This window comes from Trachurus japonicus, chromosome 9, assembly GCF_045865225.1.
Source record: "Trachurus japonicus isolate A0001 chromosome 9, Traja_1.0".
Taxonomy (NCBI): domain Eukaryota; kingdom Metazoa; phylum Chordata; class Actinopteri; order Carangiformes; family Carangidae; genus Trachurus; species Trachurus japonicus.
The window spans coordinates 21,275,992-21,299,489 of record NC_140915.1 but is presented as its reverse complement, the minus strand read 5'-3'; the positions used below and the strand labels follow the sequence as shown (position 1 = coordinate 21,299,489).

The 23,498-nt window shown below is 40.3% G+C and overlaps 1 protein-coding gene across 1 annotated transcript in view; it reads right to left on the bottom strand.

Annotated features, from left to right (window-relative positions):
* pde4d (phosphodiesterase 4D, cAMP-specific) overlaps window positions 1-17,051 on the bottom strand; it is a 189,816-nt gene extending 172,765 nt beyond the window's left edge. Inside the window, exon 1 of the mRNA XM_085786524.1 lies at window positions 16,860-17,051. The gene's annotated coding sequence lies outside the window, so the exon portion shown is untranslated. The remainder of the gene's footprint in view (window positions 1-16,859) is intronic.
* Window positions 17,052-23,498: the final 6,447 nt, after the last annotated feature.

The window sequence follows — 23,498 nt, the reverse complement described above, 5'->3', positions numbered from 1 at the left end:
AGGTCATACATTATCCCCCATCCTCAGACTCGGGCCTATCCCCGACTAAACAGAGTGATGGCATGGCCAGGTAATTACCATGGACAGAAAATCAGACAGAGCTGGTTGGACAGTCTCCATTGATTGGGCTCTGAGGTGAGGAGAGGAGAGGAGAGGAGAGGAGAGGAGAGGAGAGGAGAGGAGAGGAGAGGAGAGGAGAGGAGAGGAGAGGAGAGGAGAGGAGAGGAGAGGAGAGGGATTGGTTATGACATGGTGCACTGGCTTTGCATGATGTTGCCTTTGGGATAAATAAACTGTGTTTCTTCATGAAAAAACATTTCATACTAAAGAACACCAAAATGCACATGCACATACTCACATATGGTGCAATATCTGCATTTTGTATATTTGAGTTGTTTTCAACTTTGCATATGAATATAAATATATTTAGGGGATGGGGGAGGAGCAAAGCTATATAGACAAATATATATAGCTTTGTCTCCTTCCTGCTGTTTATCAGAGAGGCATCCAGAGGAGAAAATTGACAGCATAATTTCAGCAGCAGTTCATGGTGAATAGAAAGTATTGCACTTTCAGTTTGGCTCATTTGAGCTTGATTCAGACAGAGGGTTTTGCACCAAATAATCACACAGACAATGTGAAAATTGTGCTCTCCTACTGTAAGTGAACTACAGTGGAGAAAGAAGAAGAAGCAATTCTTTGGAAAAATGTTATGGTGTGAGGCACAAGGCAGATATAATCGTATGCACAGAACACACAATAACCTCGGGGACGACCACAGTCTTGACCTATGCTCAGATTCAGCAGCTTCTTTTAAGTGTGAACATAGAGCCATCAGGCTTAACCAGTTAGAGCGTGTGAGATCATAACTCATTTGTCTCAACACAGCCTCTAAAATCTATAAATATTTCAACAGTGGAAGATACATTTCTTGGCATTGCACATTTGATTTACTGTCCCTCTGCAGTCATTAAGTGTTAAAAAATAATAATGGGATAATACAGCTACTTATAATTACAATGCCCTCAAAGCTTTGCTGGCTTGTATCGACCCTACTCCCCTGCACCTTTGTTGTTCCAGTGCCTGCCTGGAAACCCCAGTCAATTACTTTTTTAGTTTGTCTAGCCTGGAGTTTGGAGACAGTAAACACTGCTCTTCCCTGGTTACACCTCTCTACACCGAGTGGCAATACTGAGAAAACTGTGTATGTGTGTGATACAAACTTTCTTGCAGTTGACATTTTGACAGCGACACCAGACGGCCAAACTTCCCTTAGGAGGAAACTGATGTTTTGGTCCGGGAGGTCCAAGCTCGCAGTGGTAACAGGAACAGACCACCACGGGATGATGAAACAAAAGTATTGTCGTAGGAGATTACTCACAGTTAGTGAGATACTCGTGTAACAAAGTGTGCACAGATCACAACATAAACAAATATCATGCGTAACGGGGATGAAATCAGAAGCATAGTCTCTTTTTCTCTTCTCTTTTGAATTTTCTGACATGAAAGCTGCCGAATATCTGATGCAGAGCCGAGGCTCGGTTTGTGGTTTATTTTTTGCTAGTTTGCATCACAGATTCAGCTGTGTTCATTCAGTCAAGTTGAGTTTCCATTACGCGTGACAAAAGCCTTTGAAAAGTATGTGCTGATTCAGATTGTTACATTAAATAGTGGATGTTGTGGCAATTTATTGCATTGAAATGTTCCTGACATTCTGGAAACCTGCCTGTGGGGTTTCGGTGACGTGTGTGCACTGTGCGCCGGTCAGCCAAACTACCACTGCACCGGCTGTGCTTCGCCTTGCACCAAGAGTAGGTCAGGCTGGAGCTGGCGAGCTTTCAGTGCACCTTTGGCGCAGCCTTTTGGCATGACATTGCCACTGCGCCAAGCTGAATCCGTCGACTCGACACCTCTCCCTACTGCGCCGCCACACCCATCTCAGCTCACCTTGGTCTACCAAATTGCCAAATTGGCTGTGCCAGACGAAATTAGCACAGCGTGGGCTGCGCCACCGTGCACCTTGCCTGCGCCACCGTGCACCTTGCCTGCGCCACCGTGCACCTTGCCTGCGCCTCGCCTGCGCCTGGTACAAAATTAGAGCCCTTTGTGTTAAAGTGCACACCACAGCACTTATAAAAGTTCGTAATGTAATTTTGCAAATTACACTTGGCAGTTCTAAGTCTCAGAAAAGGTGTATGAATTAAACACGAGCAGCTGTTAAAATTACTGAAATAAACTCTGAACCTCTCATTCCATCTCTGTGCCGTCTCCTTGGGGTGAGCTCGGAGCCCAAACATGATGATTCTCCAAAAATACTGGGAAGGATTTTAGCCTTGAAAGCACAAGGCTAATTTAACAAAAAAAAAAAAGGAATCAGCAGGAGATGTGGCTCAGATACAAAGAAGGGGGGTAAACATCAACAACATCACACTCTTCATCTTAGCCAGCCTTCATTATTCACCCTACATGTTCCTGAAGGCTGCTCTAAGAGGAACAGCTATTTTGCAGATTCTCAATTAAAAATTGCAGCCACTGATTGCTCAAGCTCTTGTAATCTCTGTTGCATCACAGCATTGATCTGAGGATCATTCATGTGTGAGTGCTTTTTCTGTGACACAAATGAATAAATAAGTAACAAAAAACTTGTGCTTGTCTTTTAAAAACTGCCAGTCAGCATTTGTGGACCAGAGCAACTGGCCAACTGGCCACAACCAAGAGTCTTGTCTTTTGTATTGCAGACAGGAAGCAGACTTATTTGTGCCTGCTTCTTGCTGTGCCTGATGGATCAGTGCAGTGGGGCACATGTGCCTACAGTGTAACCATGGGGGGTTGATTTTGGTTTGAGCTCAAGCATTTGTTACATTGGGGCACGGTTAGACCTATAGACACCCCATCAGAGGGATCCAGATATAAAAACTGCCCTCTGCAGCTGCTGCCCCCCCCCCCCACCATACACACATCCTTTGATACATCCTCTGTTGGTTTTTTCAATTAACTTCCTGCCATCTTTAGGAGAGCGATGAGAGTTTATCCTGTGTGATCACATTAGGCGAGTGAGCAAAAATGAGCTGAGCTATGGCTTCTCCTCTTCCTGCAGTAGAAGGTCATGGCTGTCTAATGTGCTCTAGATTTCAGCTGCTGTGTGAAACGTCTCTTTTCTCACGTTGAGCTCTCATGGCTGCTTATTGAATAATCGCTCAAAAAGTATCCCAGCTTTTTATTGTAGCCATTCAATCAGCAAAGATGAGCAGGCGCCGTGGCTTTGTTGAAATAGCCAATAGTCAGTTTGTCTTCTCTTTGTAAGCAGATCTGCACAAAAGATATTAATCAAGTGAGTATTTTGTTCAATTTACCAAGTCTTTATTTTGGAGGGAAGCCACTGGGAGATTATACATCACTGACATTAATATGCAAGCTCAGATGGTAAATTCTAAAACTATAGCAATCAGCAAACTCATCAGTCAAAGCTCTTTCAAGATTCTTCAAATAAAAATAAATACCAACCCACTGTATGATGCTCACTGTGAGTGTGAGACGCAACTGAAAGCTCCTCATACACCACCCAATCAGACTCAGACATTTCTCAGCCACTGACTGAAGTGGATGTTTTCACTTATTTGGAGATGGCACTGTGAATTACCTATTTAAGAACAGAACACTGCTGTTGAAGATGAGCCATTGTGTGAAAGAATTAGAAAAGCAGCCCCACTGTTGAGCAGAGAGCAGCAGTCTGTCTGGTCCTGGACAGAGCTGAAATATAGCGGTGGCTCCTCCAAGTGGTGCTGCGCCTACTAGACATAAAAAATTAAAAAGAAGAAAAATCTGATATAGTCTTAATGTGGAGAGACAATACCATGTCTGAGATCCTCAGTAGCTGTTGTCTTTGTTTGGCCTTGTCCTGTCCTTTACACAGAGAGGCCTGCCACAACAATCCCTCCATCCATTCATCACATAAATCAGCCCCTATCAAACTGCTGGAGGACTGTCGCCCCCTGTAATGCAATCACACTCACACACACTCATGCAGTAAAACTCAAAGGCATGCCAACATACTGTACGTGTGCACACATGTGTCCTTGAAACACAGGCTGCAAATGATGGTGTGGTGACAGTTCTTATTCTATACTTCAAAACTATACATTTGATCACATGTGGCGCCTGTCGCCTTTATGAGGCTGTATGGAGAAACAGCTCAATTTCCTTTACATTCATCCCCCTAGCACTTTGTTGACAGTGATGAGCCCTTTGTTGCAGCTCGAAACAATTTCACAGCAAGTGGGCCAGGCATGAAAATACAATAACATTTACTTGAAATGTAAATTAGCTCTCACACATCAAACTCCTTGAAAATAATTGTTTTATATTCCACTCATTGTCTGGCAGACCCAAGTATGAGTCACATATTTTATTGTTTGCTTTTTGTCCTGTGAAATTGGGGTCATCATATGTGGAGTATTTTGAAAACAGTTTGATATTCAACTGTGCATCAACAATGAACCTCTATCAGGCTTAAATTGCTTCTACTCAAAGTTCGTCAGGATATTTATAGGATCACTCACAATTTCAATATAGATTACTTTCTATGATTTTCTTGAAAAATCTGATAAACCCATAAAGCAAATGGCTCCTGAGGCTCCTGAAACTACATAACAGCTATATGGGGAAGTAGAGAAGATAAACAATGAGAAAGAATATATACTGTAAATAAATAACATACAGGAGAGTGTGACGACATGTGGGCCTATATTGTATGTTCATTTTAATTCAAACCCCCCTGTATGATGAGAAAAATTAGTTTTAGCCGCATTTAGGATCTAATGGAAGAATGTGTGTCGGCATGAAAGGAGCTGAAACTGTGAAAATCCTACCAAACACAACTAACTGAGATGCCACTGAGTTACAGTATAAATGTTCCTTTTGTTCATTTTTCACATTTCTTGAATTTATGAGTAAAGTCTTCAAGTACTAAAAAACACACTGCACCTGCTGTCAAATGGCTTCTCCAATGACTTTTTCAATTTTAGCTCTTGCTGCCATCCCCTCCTAGAAGTAATTTATCACCATTAAGGTACAGACCTTTCTCATAAAATCCTTCCTATCCACCTTTATTATATATTTTTCACATTAAGTATATTAATCTTTGGGAATACTATTCATCTAGTTCCTGTGAAAACAGTTGTATAATATCCTTTGTAGCTCTGAGGGGAGCTTGTGAAGCTTAAATCTGAGAGACACTCAAATGAGAATCAAATGAAAGACATTATCTACAAATTATAAAAATGTGTGGTATGGTGTTTTAGGGCATAGAATATTGAAAACCCAGCTACCTTGACTTATCTTTAAAGTTAGCACCTTGCAGGTCTCCCAATTTAATGGAAGTGCATTATTAAAATCACACTGTTTCCATTTAAAATACCATATTCATAGCTTCATAAATGTTGAAGTGAAATTTCTCTGAGTAAGTGCTATAGAAGTCATGCTGAATTATGTTGATCACACCATTTTACAAACTCTCTCTATCATTGAATGTCTCCATAAATGACACAGATCTCTCAGCTCAGTGTTTTGATTTTAAAGTCTGGGTTGTTACTGCTTCATTAACCACTCATTAACCTTGCTTCTAGTCTGTATTGTGGACATTATCCTCACAGCATCAAACAGCCGACGGGCTAATTTAGTACCAGAAGAGATATATTTCAAAAGCTGGACCTGATATTATCATAAACACAATTTCAAATTAATGGCATCACATTTTGGCCAAATGTAAAAACAAACAACACATTTGTCAATGGCTTCATAAAGTGAATGTGCCAAAAAAATAAAAGGTTAACATTTATCTAATATCACACTGATACTACAGACTAATGGAATCTGAATACAGATTGGGTAATGATAGTAAAACACTTCTTCATTATAATGTAATTTAATTAGTCTAGCCATAAACAAGGTCTGTCCAGCAAGAAGCTCTTATTTTACTGCAGTGCTTTTTGCAAGTCACTTCAAAGCTCCCTGATGTCAGGAGACTTTAAAACTGTATTCTGTCCTACTTTGTTCTATTTACAGCTGACTAAAGAATTAAGGGAGCCTTTGTGTCATCACTGGTTTATAGCTCACTGTGGGCCAGTTAAAGCAAAGAAGGGGTTGTGGAAAGTCTACAGTGAATTACTACAGGGTCAAAGTCAGAAACAGATGTAAACTGTAGAGGCTGGTAGAGGCTGTGGTTAAGTGGAGGATGGGGTGTAAGATGAAGACCATCCTGGGTGACCCCCAACACCCTCTACACAAAACCCTCTCAGGTCAGAGGAGCAGCCGCAGCAAAAGGCTCATCTCCCTGACCTGCAGAACTGAAAGATTTAAGAGATCATTTGTTCCTGCTGCAATCGTTTTATATAACACTTGTTAAAATGTTTTTTTTTTGTGTTCATCTTTTTTGTGTCATTGTTGTGTGAGCTACTGGACTAACTTGAATTTCCCTGCTAGGGATGAATAAAGTATTCTCTATCTATCTATCTATCTATCTATCTATCTATCTATCTATCTATCTATCTATCTATCTATCTATCTATCTATCTATCTATCTATCTATCTATCTATCTATCTATCTATCTATCTATCTATCTAAACCAAACTGAATGTAGTGGACAAATACTAGAATTCAGAAGAACATCCACCAACAGTTGTTACAACATTATAAAGCAATGTCCTATTACTTTTTTTTTAAAGACTTTGTTAAATTCAAGGCATACTATAGAGACATGACAACAGTGAGGTGCTCTGCTATGAACTGCCAGCAGGGGATCTCAGAGAGCTGTAGTTGTTAGGTGTGTAACATTGATTTTCACTCTTGGTGCCTTTACTTGTTTATGAAACTATGATGTAAAAAAAAAAAAAAGCTACATAATAGAATACTGTATTTAAAAAAAAAATCCATAGTGTCCATTTAAATTGACATTGTTAATAATAATAATTCACTATACCCACCAGTTGTGCCTGACAAGTGGTGCTGGGATAAAAATCAATCCGTTGGCAGATTTTTTTGAAAAAAATGTAACTGTGATAAGGGCCTCCTTTATCATCACTCTTAAACACACAAGGCATTGTTTTCTATTCCACTCCTCTTATGAACATGGCCTACTACTGCCTAATGACATCACTGACCCGAGGGCAGAAGTGGGCCCTGCAGAGCTGGCGATGAGTCACCCCTATCTATACAGCCCAGCAGAAAACAGCAGGCATGCCAGGGTGAGCTGAATCTCAGCCTGCATCGCTCTCATCAGATGTGATTCAATATGGACAGTGATGACTGACTGAACACTGCAATGCTGCTTAATGTCAAGGTCGTGACTCGTGAACCCAGTCCTTGTTTCCTCCCATCTAATGACCCGGCTAGATAGAGAATGACTTGCCGTATAATAACTGTCCGGATAAATATATTAAGCAAGATTTTATTTGACAAAACTGTAAATCAAACTTCAACTTAAGTCGCTGAACCGGAGTTTAAAGACTGCAGTAGTTACAATGCCATCATGTGATACAAAAGATCAAAGTGGGATTTTCTTTAAAATGTATTGTTGCAAATTGTGAAGCTCAGAGTAGTATTACTGGCAGAGTTTTCTTACACATGCCTAGAAAAACAAACAAACCTGAAGCCGTGTCTAAACACATTAGAACATCAGTAAGCATGAATTTTTCCCTTGGCACATTAAATTCAGGTCCTGTAAACATATCTGCCCTGTCAGTGTTACCCCTTTTCTTTCCAATAATATTTTAACTGGCTGAATTTATTCCATGTGAATGCACACATGATGCTGCAGAGTGTCCAGACTTTCACAAAATATCCAACATGTATCTTAGATACGGAACATTTTTGTTAAGGCTTGTATAGTTCCACAGAATTGAGGGCAGTCTCAGCTACAAATGCACCACTCCTTTTTGCACAATTTTGGATTATTTAAGAATTTGATGGTAAAGCAGCTCACTCTGAGCCTCAAAAACCAATTCTTTAGGCTACATTTATCTTTATTTACAGTGTTTGGTGTGAACGAGCGTGCCACAGCAAGTAAATGTATCATCAACTGTAGTCCACTCTAACCTCATCTTGTAGTCACAATGATGGCAAAACTGCAAAGTAAACAGCTTGGTCATTATGTAGCAATATCAAAATTTACAAACAGCTCCTTTAATAATGCTTACCCAGTCTACAATATAGAAATGGCACTTGCAATTCATCAGACACCCTGTTTGACAGTGCAGGATTGATTGATTGGTCAGACATAATTATGAACAGAGACGTCATACCAGTTTTTATTATTATTATTTCTCGGAAAGATTATATGACATGCACTATCCATCTAAAGCCAGTCAGTATTTATTAGCTGCTACCAAATTATTGATTACAGAGCTTGACAAATTCTAGAAAAATTAAATAAATTTGTGTTAAAGGGATAGTTCAACATTTTGGCAAATTGGCCGATTGCTATAATCCCAATAGTCATAGCAGTAGGTTCATTACCTTTATTTGTCAGTGCAAGCTATTTTTAGAATGGCCGAGTCGAGTGGCGAGCTGCTCAGAGCAACGCTACAGAGGCTCATGGGATTTCTTGGTATCCCTCATCAAACTCATCAAATACACAATCCAACAACTCCAAAACGCTCTCGTCAATACTGATCAGAGCATCCTCTGGCCTGAGTTTGAGCAAAATCCTCCTCCCTCATTGGAAAATTAAACCTTGGCTCAAATTCTTCTGCAGACTGCTTGAGACCAAAATGTGTCTTACAAACCTCACTCTTCAGAATTATATTAAAGGTGCCATATGTAAGAATGTGGCCAAAAACGGTTACTGCAGTCAAATTCAAAACACAGCGATCTCGTTTTTTCTCCCAGTCGTAGTGGCAGCTCAGTGGAGCAGACCGGAGGCTGAAATGCCACTGACGCCGCCGTGACTGGGAGAGAGGGCTAGGTGGCGCAACATGCCAACACGTAAATTCAAAACATAAACATGATTTGCAGTCTGCAAAAAACGATTTTTAATGCGAATACTCTGGCTGTACTATTGTTGTTGGTGAGTTCATCGTGTTATATGAACATTATTCCTGAGTCTCTGTGACATATTAGGAGGATTTTACGGCCAGTTGCTTTAGATTTCTTACATATTAAGATAAGACAACTTTAAGTTCTGTTTATGTTTTTTGTTGTTGTTGTTGTTTTGTTTTGTTTTGTTTTGTTTTGTTTATTTTATGGTGATTGGTTGTTGTTGACATTTTGTTTACTTTGTTTTGTATGTTTTATAGCAAGAATGTTGCTCAGTGACAGATTACTTGGAAAATTGGATATTGAGTGAGGGGCAGGCAATATAAGATGTATCTTCTCCCTGCTCCCTTCCAACCAATGGAAGAAATGTTGTGATGATATTGTCAAATTGCGAAATTGCCTTGGTTGGAATAAATGAAAAGAAAGAAAGAAAGATATTGTACTTTTAAGCATAAATGCAAAAACAGGCAGTTAAAATCAACTCAGCTATCTAACATATGGTGCATAGAAATAATGAAGTGTGCAGCGAAAAGTTTTGCCAGTGGTGGAGCTCCCTCCTCTTGTCTCTGGTTTTGTGAACATTACACTAAGTTGAACCAAACAGAGAACGGACAAGACTACTACAAGTCTGCCACTGATTTCTTGTCATGTTATGCAAGAAAAAAAAATCCACTGAAGCTTTATTTGGCCTTGGATTATATGAAGAGAGCCAGAAAGCTGATTACATATCTGTAATCTTATTTTTCTAAAAACATTTCCAGTGGCTGAAATACAAGACAGGGCAGGGCTGACTTCTCCACTGAACCCCAGCGATGAGCAAATTCAACCAGTCTGAAGCTCTACCAAACCACAGGAAAATAGTGGCATCTTGTCCATGTAATAACAGACAACCATTAAACCAAATATTTTCCTGCAAATATGCTTACCCAACTAGTTCATCCAGAAAAAATATTTCCTATTAATTAGGGCTTAGCAAGATAGCCAGCCTTCTTGCTGATTCAGAGTCAAAATAAAATAGCAGAACAGATTTATAACAAACTCTTGATTCCCCTCGGTTATTTAAGCTATGGAATTGGTGCATAATAATTTAAAAACAACTATTATTTCACTCTTGGTCTTGTCAGCAAATCAGTGGTGTATTGCACAAGACTTCACAATGGTTCATTTCAGCAGAAACTTCACCAACTCTATGACAGCTGACCTTTGTATGCAGCAAAGCAAACAGTTCATCTATGCATTCAGTAAAATAATGCATATAATGTATACATTGAATTATATGCGGTACAGCTCACTGTTCAAAGCTCTGTAATTGTATAACTTGAAAATTTGTGCGAACGATTTATGCGATGAAGCTGAGCGCACCCATCTTCATGCTACAGATCAAATATGTTGGGAAATATGAGATTAATTTAGGCCTGCCTGAGGCTTGTGAGCTAACATCCTTAGATGGTAACTAATATGGAATTTGACCCCGAGACTTCACTTCACAATACTCTTCCACCCTCTGTGGTGAGAGAAAGAGTGAGTAGGAGTGAGAAAGTGAAATACAGAGTGATGTTTTTAATACAGACAGCATTTGTCAAGATTGAACTCAGGAAACAAATTAAACCAGGAGTGATTGCAAACAGCCAAAAGACGATGTGTCCCTCCACATAATTCTGTTAATAACTGTTCATTTCAAGGGAACATTTTATGCATCTATGTGCCGTCCCATGCCATATCCGGATATGGATAAATAGGAGATAAAAAGGGGTTATGAAGAGGACAAGGGGCATAAGATGATACAAACAGATAAGTCTAACTGATGGACCAGTATTGGGGCTGTATTACTGCACTGTAACAAGATTAGGGCATGATTGTCATCTCATCTTCATTCTAAAACAATGGCTGTTTACAAACCATTTTGATGGTAAATGTTAAATTTACAACTGCATTTTGGTTTATCACCACTGATTTATCAGTATAGAATACAAATAGATGTTTGATACCTACAGGCTTTGACCCCCATCTCTTGCACACAGCAGATATTAGAGAGTGACCTCCTAACATTGTACAGAATACAACATCAAGTTCAACATCAATAAGATCTATTTACATCCAGAACTGATACACAAGATAATTCTTAACCTGTATTAGATGACCATGAATAAATATGAATAATCCTAATTTGACGGTCCATCAACATCATAATTTAGCCCAGCAGATTACATTCTGTGAAAAAAAAGTTTGTTTATGGTCAATGAATCTGAGTTGTGCAATGATAATGCGAAACTTGCGTAACAATCCACACTGAGGCCAAAGTCACAGTAAAATAATAATGTGAATGGGCTGCAGTAAATTTACAATATTACCTTAATTGACGACCTGAGCCTGCAGTGAGTCAACAGGAAAGCCCCCAAACAAGGCACCAGCTGTAGGAGTATTACGCTTTGAAATCAAATTAAAATGAATAATACTGAACAACAACAAACAGTCTTGTTGTTTTTACCACATGAGTTGCATGAAAGAGAAATTTCCTTTATATGGACAACAAAATCTTTCACAATCTTTATATATTAACATAATGTATATGATGATGTATGTATGATATGATATATATGACTGAAAAGGTAATTAAAGTATGTGCTGTAAAAGGATAAATGTTATCATCTTAAGATAAGAAACAATAAATAACAATAAAAAAAAAATCACAGTGACACACAAAGAAATCCAGCATCTACAGTCTATTACAGTAAATTTATAAAGACATAGTGGGCAGAATTGAGGACACTGACTGACATTATGCACATTCCTGATTTGAAATCTAATTTCTCAATGATTTCTGTTTTTCTTCACTTTAATTCCAACCCCATCTTGCCAGATGTGTGGGAATGGGAAAGTGAGCAGGGTTTGAAATTCTCTCTTTGGCTCTCTTTAGTAATTCATTACAAGACTACTTCTGTCACTTTTCTTTTCGAACAGAACCAACACTATAAATTATCTTCAGGAAATACTGGCTGAAAATATGTGCAGCTATCCTCATATTTATAGAATTATTGCACCTTTTCAATGACAGCAAGCTTTCCATTCATTAGGGCCGTGATCACTTCCTGTCTATTGGCATGGGCTGACAACATGTTATATGAGCTGGTTCTTCTCAAGCAAACCGCACCCTTAATTCAGAGAAACAGAACTCCAGGAAGCAACAATGGAAAGCCCTTCATGTAAACAATTTCCCTTAATATACTGTCCTGTGACATTATTGAAGTGTTGTCAGGTCAGTTTGGCAGAGCAGTTAGTTAAAACAGACCACCGTATTTTAAAAGGATATAAAGGTGTAAACATGAGTGTGTCGGGGCAAGTAAAATCTGCCTGATCCAGTGTTAGCTAGCTGGTTTTACTCCACTTACAGTGACCTGGACCAGACATGGTTCTTATCAGGGTCACCTCATAAATAATACAGGACACCTGAAAATGCCCTTGTTTTAATATAACCAAAGCCAACTGGCAAGCCGTTCCCTACTGGCAAGAAAGCATATATGAAGTCGATGTCATTCACTCAATACAAACGTCAAGCGTAAGCTAAAGCAAGTCTTTTTTGGCTCTGTTGCAAGGGGGGGAACAGTCAAATAATCCATGTGCCACCCCCGATGTTTATTCATCCTTTCCTTGCACTAACACAAGCTGTCAAAGGCACTTAACTCCAATTAGTCTGTGGTGTGTGCTCACGCCAAGCAGTGCAATCAGTATTTAGTGAGAGACAAGTTGATATGTTACAGTGCAACTCTATCCAGCTGTTTGACTCTTTTGGAGACGCTGTGGTGAGACTGGAATGGTCATTAAATGCTGAATGCACTTCTTTAAAAAAAAAAAAAAACTGTGCTGCTCAACTCTGAAACCATTCACGACTGTTCTTTATTCACTGTTGTTTGTTACTAGGAATCATTGTGGACATACTGGATATGTGTGTGTGGTTGTGAGAGTAGTAGAAAAAAAAAAACATAGAGGATGGGTTTCAATGGAAACATTTCACAAAGCGTCCCCGGTCCTTTGTCTACAGCTTATGTTTTTAAGAGTAACTTTACCGTGACCTAGTCTAAACATAGAAAATGTCAACAGTTGTTTATGGAAAGTTTTCTGCAGCGCAGGAAAACAAAGTATTTTGTATTTGTTAAACAAAGAACCAGGATGTGCCATGTGAGAGATGACCAAAAGATGACCAGCGCATACCATCACTCTCTCGAGACATTATAAAGGCAGCCCCTCCCCCATCTCCTCCACAATTCAAAAAAGGGCAGATCCCACATCACTGGTTGAGTAAAAGTTTGTGTGTGTGTGTGTGTGTAAAAGTAGTGTAAGCTGTCACTCCTCATTTAAAAAAAAAGTCCTGTAAGACAATTACAGGACTTCCAGTGCAACAATGGGAAAGGGAAGTACAGCTGTTTCTCTCTTCTTTTCTTGTACTTTTGGAGGTCATTCTTCCTGCCTCACGTAACAGTCATCACACACAGATGCTGTGTGGTGGGGATCCTCTCAAGTATCGGTATCGTCATCTGTTTCGTCAGTCCCTGTTAATGTTGGTGCACATGACATCAATTAAAGGCTAAATCTGCCCCACCGCACGCTGACCACGATATCATGGCTTAATAGACCAACGTTGTGTCGTAGTTCTACTGATACGCTCCAGCTGTGCTTTGTCACTGTTTATTGGGCTCTAGTGCAAGGAGAGTGGAGGGGGAAGGAGAAGTGGGCAAGGGACAAGTTTATCTTCTTGTATCTTTTCCTCTATGCTGTTTTAGACATGTCTGTGTAACTCATTATGTGTCACTGGATAGCCTAAAGGCATGTACTGCCTTTTAAGGGTTTGCAAAGGCAAAAGACTCCATCAAAGGGTCAAAGGTCACACTTGTCCTCAAAATTATCTATCAAACAGCACATTCATTGCTGGATTCATGACAATATTGCCAAACATTTGGAGATGGGGAACGTCCTTTACCCAAGCAAAAACCCATTCCTGGCACTTAAAACCTGTTTCCTGTTACTTTGAAGTGAAAAACAGATGTAAAACTAATTGACAAAAATATCTTAAGCAGATCTTTTGATTTGAAACAATAAAATGAGAACAGCACTTGACTTTACAGTCAATCAGCCGGTCCAGTGGATATTACTGGAGTTGGACAGGGCAGCAGAGTCCCAGAATGACCCCTGAAAGGCTTGAGTACACAGAGACTTTTCTGCTCATTGTTATGGGAACAGAGTTTCCAATAAAAAGATACTTAAATGCCTTTGGCGTTGCTTGCTTAAACGTGTTTGTGTGTCTGTGTCTGTGTGTACGTATCTGTAACGTCTCTGCAAGAGAGCTTTAGAGGACTTCTGCATACTCTCCCTTGCCAGAAAAACTGAGGAAAACAAACACTGCCTTTATTACAGTAATGAATACGCTTTGGGAAGCAAATTATATAATTTTCCATTAACTCCCACTCATAAAATGTCAAGCATGGCTCAGGGAAACCTGTGACATTTGACTTTGTTGGCACCAAACACAGCAGTTCTCTGCCATTACTTGACCCCTGACCCCTTCACTTCTGGATACTCATAACAGCACCGCTCACTCAAACACATCACTCACTCCATCTCTAGCTGTTCCTGCTCACCGAGTCATTTGAATACAACAAAGTCTGATAAACACTTGAGCAGACGTTGTCACTTCACGTTTAGGTCTTGCCCATCAGGGAGGCCAATGGAGGATTTGTGCACACTGGTGTGCATGTAGACAAACACACAGAGCTGCAGAGACCCTTCTTCAAATGACTGATACTAAGATGTCGGTGCAGATGCTTTTTGTCCCTGTACAGAATAAACAGAGCACACCAAAGCCACGCTCATTACTCTCCGCTCTCATTGACGCGCAGTGGCAAGCAGCAACACTCATTCAGAAAAGAAGGCTAAAAGGTTACACCAAGAATACAAGCTAAGGTTTATAAGAATAAAACTTCATGTGCTCCATAATAACTTTCTCTGATGCTGTGTGGGTTTAGAGCAGTCATGGTGGGTCAGTGCAGCCATCCTACTCTAACTCTCTTGGGTTGATGTCTGCAGAGTAGATGCTCCATCACAGAAGTAGAACTGAGGAGGAGAGCGCAGGCACTCACTGTCATATAGGTCAAAGTCTCAGCTCGCGGTTGCAGCCTCTATCTCAGCGTTCAGGTGATGCACAAGTGAAACAATGAACTTAGTGTGTCGCTCTCATCTCAGGGATTTTTTCCACATGGAGGTGGAGAGCAGTGGTGGTTGGCAGACTGTATACAGTATAAATTTGCATAGCAGAGGTCAGGTACAACACAAGGCTCCCTGTGTTCTACACCGCAATAAAGGAGCTATCTGAGACAAGCAGGTGGACAGACAGGTAGATATTAGAGACCACAGGCTATTTCTCCTGCTTTGAAGCAACAAAGGAGAAGAGAGAGCATGGCTTTTATCATTTTGCCTTCACGTGGCTTCAAACAAAGTGAAACAAAAGCAAGAAAAACTGTTTCTTTTTTACGGAACAAAGTTCGGAACAGTACCATATAAATCATGGTCTCCGCCAATGAGGAGGGCTGCCATAGGATAAATAAATAGATCAATATGTTAGCATGTCCACTGGCTCAACATTAAATCCTCCTGGGTCTCATTTGCATGTAATAACATGATGTAACTTTAAACTTGTTCCTCTTGTGTTCATACGAGTGAGCACACATCATAACAAGGCAAAGCTACTTTCCTTGTGTGCGCAGTCACATTTGCAAAGTCATTTTTATACCCAGCTGCTTTGATTAATCTGATAACTGCGCCTATGGAAATTAGGGGAGTTGTTCTCTAACTGAGCAGTAGAGGTGATAACCCTCTTAAAGGCAACTAATTAGAGTCACTAAATATCACTCTGCCACATGAGGCAGTTGTACAAGAGAAAATCTGGCACATGGAAACACTTACTACACCCTTACATCCACACGTACAGAACATCCTGACAAAAGCACACGCTAATAAAGACATGGTGCACCTTCTGTCTACTTCTATTGTCCCCCTGTGTTTACCTCTCTTTTCCTTCCACCTGCTTTCCTCCCCCTGTTGAGGTTGTTGCTGTTATAATATGAAAGTTAAAAAAAGATATTAGGGTATTCTGTAATTTATCTCTGTTTACACTGGAGTCAAAAAAGACTAATACAAACAATGACCGTGTCATTTCTTGTTCCCTCTGAATTTATGCGTGACTGCAGCACAATTTGGAGCAGGCCTATTTATAGCCGACTACCGCCACTGCCACCACCACCCTGCAGCCTGAAAGTCACACCAGGAGATTTTGGGAGGGGAGTCCTTGAGCTCCTCTGTCAATGCAAAGCAATGCAGTGACAAGTTTGCTGATGAGGTTGGTCACTGTGAAGTCGCACTGCACCGTTCTCACCCCTGAAGCAAAAAGGTAGCTCTATGCATCCCACAGACTTTATGTACATACTCACTTACATTCTGAGTTCATGGTAATCCAGTGCATGTACACATCTACTGTAAGTGCATGCATGGTCATGCACGTACACATAAACCCAAACTCTCATGCACGCACTCTATGCACATACTTGCACATGCATACACCTACAACTTCCATTTGCTGACTAAGACCATACATAAGAGTTGGTGATGTGTGTCTGTGTGTATTTACTATATTTGGTGTCACACTGTATCAAATCTTGTGATAACAGTAACTGATGTGACATTTGCTCCAAAAGTAACCCCACACACAGAGCTATTGGCACTGTTTTCAATATATAGCAGTAGGGAGAAAAATGGTAATGTAAAAAATAAAAAAACTTACTTGATATCCTTTTGAGAAAGTTCCAGAAAGAGTTTATTTATCCACTCCTGGCCACCGTACAGTGTGTTCTGTCTGTCCTGAGAGAGTCCCAATCAGAGATACCACAACAAACAAAAGTATCTGGTGTGCATCCCTAACACAGCAAGTCCCACTCCGCTGCTTACTGATGCTCTCTGGAATAAGGAGGGAGCTCTGCTCATAGCTCCCAGGCTCAGAGCCAATCATGTCAGAGAGGTTCCTTCCTCTTGGCCAATCACATGCTCCAGCCAACCCCCCCTCCTCCTCCATCCATCGTGCTGAAAGTTCCCACAATAGTAGGCAAACTGTAGAGGACAGGAGAGGAGAGAAATTCATCAAAGGCAGTAAGGGAGAGCAGTGCGGCAGAGCGGCTGTAGTAGTTACTGTATAAGGGCTTTAGAATGGAGCAGTTGTGCAAACATTTCCATTAGGAAAGAGAAATGATGAAGTATAAACAAATGGAGTGGCTATAAACCTTTGGAAATTGTTGTGTAATGTGTTCCCAGATGGTTGCCAAATATCTTTTAACCTGGTCACACAGCTAAGATGTCTTTACCCATTATTTCTTCTATCAGGTTCTTTTGCTTCGGTCTTTGAGCAGTCACTGTTGCTGCTTTTTCCACACCTATGGTCCAGGTTGTCTCTGCTTTACTCCTGCCTTGCTCACTTAACATCACAGACACTAGGACATCTCTTTTGGAGATGCAAAAAACAAAAAGAAGTCCCCCCCCCAAAAAAAAAAAAATTGAAGCTTTTCATTCAAAAAATAAATGAAATGCAACCAAATAGAGAGAAATGAAGATGTGTTTTACACAGTGGCACACTTCATGCACTTGCACCTAACAGAGATAATACGACTCTCTTGCTTCAGCAACCATAGGGAATACAGCGTATCCTAAGAGAGAGAGAGAGAGAGAGAGAGAGAGAGAGAGAGAGAGAGAGAGAGAAATGAATTGCAAATGGTCTTTGTGTGTAACAACACCCTGACAAGGCAGATATGGCTTGTGCTGCAGAGCCAATGAACGTCTGCTGTGCTTGTGTACTGCTGAAAAAGAGTCTGTCATATTTATTTAGGCTTCATAGCTATCAGTGACACACACTGACGCACACATGAACACACACTCAAACACCTTTCTTTTTGCCCTGGAGGGAACTGGAGCCATGGTGTTTGGTCAAGGGGTGAATTCAGCAGGGCGGGGACTGAGCTGCTGCGTGGTATATAAAACATTCAGATAATGATCTGAGATAACCCCCACCCTGCGCACACAGCCACATGTGCGTATATTATTTAGACAATAATAATGATGTCATGATGATGTGTATATATCAATATGTGCACTCTTTCAGAAGTGAAAGGGCTCAATAAAGTGGCACCTCAATTTTACATGAGTGTTGGTTTTTACTACACAGTCTGTGTAAACAAAAAGGAGAATGTAAAAATATTTAGAAAATAGTTAGTAATAGTAATACACTTTTTCAATATTTCTGGCAGAGACTTAGGCTAAAAGATTGATACTAGAAATGTTTATACCCCATTAAACTGGTATTGAGTGAAGTACTTCATTCACAAATCAGCAGCAGAGTTTCCTCAGTGGGTTGGGGTGGATCGTGGGTGTACAAGCACACACCAGACATAGATTCTTTATTGTTATCGTAGACACGTACTCAACAAAAATATATGTGGCAGAAGTCCTCTTAGTAAGGAATGGATAACACACACATCGCATCCCATTAAAGCAGAAGTAAGCGGAATGTTTGTGTTAATATAAGTCTTAAATAGTTATATCTTCCGACAGCAATCACTTATATATAGTGTTTGGTCCGAAACACGGGTCTGTCAGTCACTCTGCTCTGCTGTAAGCTGAGGAGAAAACTTTCCTTGTATCCTACAACCTTTATCCAATGAGGAGAGAGAACGGCAAAAAGGGGCGGTCCTCTCTGTATGTGCAGCCAAGGGATGCGCGTGCATGTGGTGATGTAGGGACGAGGGCGGGGACTGCTAACTCCATTGGCTGACAAGAAGTTAGCCAAAACGACCGGATCGCTTACTTCTGCTTTAAGTTGGGTACTGGATCTAAAGAAAGCTATAAATAAAAAATAACAAAAAGATCAGCAGTCTGAGGAAGAGCCTGTTGGCTCCAAATGTTACTTACTCCAAAATGGGAGCTTAATGGTGTGCAGATCTTTTTGTTATTTTTTTTTAGAAATCCTCTTTGTAACATTTCTTTTTAATTCACTCTTTCACAAGTCTATAAAGTGCCATATTCAATTGCTGGAGTGCCCCTTAAATTGAAAAGGACAGTAGGTCAAAGTAAGTCCAACTCAAACAGTGCACATGTGGCTATCATGTAACACAGGCTTCAAAGTTATAGCACATGTGGATTTTTAAAAATCTGATCACACTGCTGCAATAAGACCCATAATACAGGGTGTAAAGCAGCACCTACGCTGTGTATGGGAGACTTCAGGAATAATCACATCAAATCAAACTATAGGAGGCCCCTCTGGACAGCTGTTGCCAATTCTGCCTCCCATCCTTCCTTACAAGCCTGGAACATGCTCAGCTTAGGGCTATCATCCAGATAAATGGGCAAACACCCATTACTCACACAGTATTTTTCTATTGCTGACTCCTGTGGCTGTTTTCCAACACCTTGTCAATGTTCCGACTGTTAAACTAGAAATTATGAGAAAGAACAACTACAATAACAAGCATGAACAAAGCTCAGAGATCCATAAAACCTCACAAAACACTCACAGAGATGAGGTTATGGGAAATGGCATCCAGTAAATGTGACTGCGCTGTTGAGTCTTTTGAGAGTTTCTGAGAAAACATTTTGAGGTAATGTTCCCATCGCTCCCCAAGTGGAGAGACACATGCATACAAATACACACGCAAGGTAATGCCCTCTTCCAAATATTGACTTGGAGGATGAACAGCTGTAACAGCCAGCCATTTTTCACTTAGTGGATAATAGTGATGACACCTGAATCAGACTCCCTTTTCAGCCTGTATCATTCATCTCTGGAACAAGGCGGAAGTGGCAGTTGTGTGTTTGTTTGTTTGTTTTTTAAGCCTATTTTGAGTCACAGGTTTAATTCATCTTTCAAGGCCTTGTGTTGGTTAAAGGCAGAATGTGTTAATAAAAAAAAAATCTATGAGCAGAACCAGAACAGCATATTAAACTACATGTTATTAAACTATTCCTTTAAGATGCAAACTTTGCATTAAAACTAAAATGGTAAATTCAGGTTTTTATAACACAAAAACAGGGAGAGGAAGAAGCAAGACAGGCAGACAGGGACACAAGCAGTGAAGTAGGCAGGCCCTCGGGGAACAGCCAGGCAAACAGTCAGGCAGGCTGGGATTCAGCAAAGCAAGCAAGCAAGAGTGCTACAGTACAAGGCTGTCTGGCCCCAAGGCTCGTCAAACTCACAGGAGTGGAAGCGTTATGCTAATACTATGCAAAGGGTGTACGCTTTGTTCCTCTTTCGTACCGTTGCATCAAAACATCATACACAGAGTAAACAGCAGGAAAATTAATACACATTTACATCTGTAATTTGTCAGCACATGGGGAAATAGTTCAGTCTTTAAGCCTGAAGGATGGAGGGCTGAAACTTCCTTGAACACATGAAAAATCTGAAAGCGGGCTACATAAATAGCCTTTCTCTGCTGCCTGTCCTTAAGCAGACGTGACAGCTTACAGCCACCGAGGCAGCAGCTGACACATACTGTACAGCAGACCAGACTCACTCTGCTGAGGCCTTATTGGAAGACAACATGCTGATCAATAAGTTGGTTTTTGGGACAGATGATATACCACTACCAAGCGGAGATAAGTACAGAGAAAACATCCCCCACTCCAAAACATCAGATTTGTTCCACTGCTGTGCTGTTTTGTTTTTGCCCAAAGGGGCAAACACACAGTTTAAATGTGCTTCTAGAGATGTAAAAGGTGCAGGTGCACAGAAATCCCACACTGTTAGCTGATTTGAATGCAACAAGGCATTATAAGAAAGGCTTTAATGATCTCCAGTGTGAGGATTTGGTTCTTTTATCTGTTATGTCTTTTAAGTTTAGATTGTCGGCTGACCAAAATGAGACAAAAGGGGCCATTTCACTTTTGGCTTAAACATGACCAAAGCATTTTCTCCCTCAAATGATCCTGACCCTGATCTGGTCTACCCCAGGGCCAGTCCAATACCTAAACAATCAGATTCAAGTACTATAACACAACACAAAGATGGTTGCACCATCTACAGTAACACAAGAGCCTCAAGCTGTGTAATCTGATTGTGAAGAGATTACACATTGTGGTGGAGGCTTTTTGTTTGTGGTAACTGGCACAATATACGTAGAGGTGTAGAACCAGAAAAACCCGTTTTACAGAACTTTTGAGCTCCGTCAGCTTTACAAGTAACAATATAGACCAAAGGGGACCAAGCTCCACTTTTGATGACCATATAAAAACTCTAATCAGATCAATTTCACACACGGACATCTGCAGTTTGGTGGATGAAAGCAGACTTTAGTACAATAAAAGCAGCAAACTAGCAGAATATACATTTTCAGTTTGCCTGGTTATAGTGTAGCTACATTATTTCAATTTTGATGTTACAAATCATTCTTATTCTGACTTGTTTTTTTGTTGTTGTTTTTACACAGAGGAGATCTTGAAAGGAAGAGAAAAGAAGGCATGGAAGGGACAGAAGAAGAATTGGTTATTATTAGTCAACCAAAGACCCACAATTATCTACAATACCAATAATTATTCTTAGAGAGCCATCTGCTCTCTGCTGACACACATGCACATACGCAGTACCCTTGCTCTTAATATCAAGGACTTAACAAGCCACCTGAGCAATGCTCAGGTGGCTCTGGCTATATTCACACTGCATGATTAGCCTGTCATTTAAATAGTTTAAGAGATGCATGTGACCCAGCAAAATTAGATTCACCTTAATCAAATCTTTTTATACAAAAATCAGGACACACAAGGAAGTGTTTTTGTTGTTGTTTTTTCACCCCCAAACTGTGATCACAAGTCGCAACTAGTGTCCTACTGTTAAGAAAACAGACATGCTCAAACCTTGTCACTGTTGCACAGGATGTGCCAATGCCTGGAAGCATTGTGATCTGGTGAATTACAGTGTCTACACAGACCATAGCCTACGTTTTTTTTCTTTCCCTCATCTCAGAGCCTCTGTGACTCTGCCTTTCTGAAAGCCTCATGAGTCCTTTTAACAGGCACAAAAGCCACTAACATGAATATATGTGTGAAAGGTGAGTGACAATATTGCTCACCTCTCTATGCAGTTCCAGTGGGGAGCGTAGCCTACCCCCAGATCCTAAAAAGGGTCCTATGTTCCCTGCTGTTGCCGGTCGATGCACTTTCTCTACTTACTGTATCTGGACTCTCTCTATCTATCTGGCCTGTCCAGACTCTACCTGGTCTTTTTTACTAAACTTAACCAACTCCTTTCTTCATTGCCTAAACCCAACCAATGGGACAATTCCACTTCTCACTCAAAGTCATAACTCCACTTCCAGGTATGGGACCAAAAATTGCATGTTCCCCAGGTCCTTCTGGGGAAAAGCGGGGAATATATGATCCTTAAAAGGATTCTATACACAGCGGGGAACATAGGGATGACCCCGTTTGTCCAAGAACAATCAGCTACAGTACATAACAGCTCGCCTTGCCACATTCCGAGGTTAGGAGGAACTAAAGCTATAGTAGCTAGCACCTGTGATGTAATGCCTAGAAATTGTCAGCTATGTCACTTGTGCTTATAGTGAGTGTGTGGATGCGTGTGTAAACAATGCTTCGATAAACACTCTCTTTCGCACTGCAAATGTGTTTGTGTTGTTTTCATATAATCACAACCTTTTTGGTTATAGTTTACATACCGGCATGTTATTTTTGGTTTAATGTGAGTATCTGAACATAATCTTTATCCTAAAACTCACTATGGATTCAGTTAAAAAGGAGCCAGCTGCCAAACACTTCCCTATTTTATGCTCTTGTGTGATGTCACTAATTAGGTCATGGGTCAAGTTGTTATTTTGTATTGTCTGACTTGGAGTGACAACTGCAATTCACATTTACACATTTATATTCTTGACATTTAAGCACATTGTTTGTGTTGTTCTTAGTCTGACACAGGCTTGGATGCCTTAGATGAAGTTTGATTCTGCCCTGGCAAAATAGACTAGCCCATATAACCAGCTGTTCATTCTCACTTTAAAAGGTAAGGATGAATGCAGATGTTGGGGGTGGGCTATTGGTCATGCAATGCCTAACACAACTTCACATTAACTTTCACTTTGTGACACTCGCAGTTACCAGATAACATGTATTTATTTCTAGTTTAACACACAAAAAGTTTTTATTTCATTAGTTTAATTCCAAAACCTATACTGTAGAAGTTGTATGATGTTACTGTAAAATAACTTAGCTTTTGTCCATGTGGTAGACATAGACAACTAAATGTTCATCTTGCTCGATCTGTAACTGCCAGATGTCCAGCAAATTCACCTTATGTAGGCTACAGAGTATTGTATTTACAGCTGGTTCATACAAAGTGAAAATGTTTTTTACAAAAATTGCCAAAAAA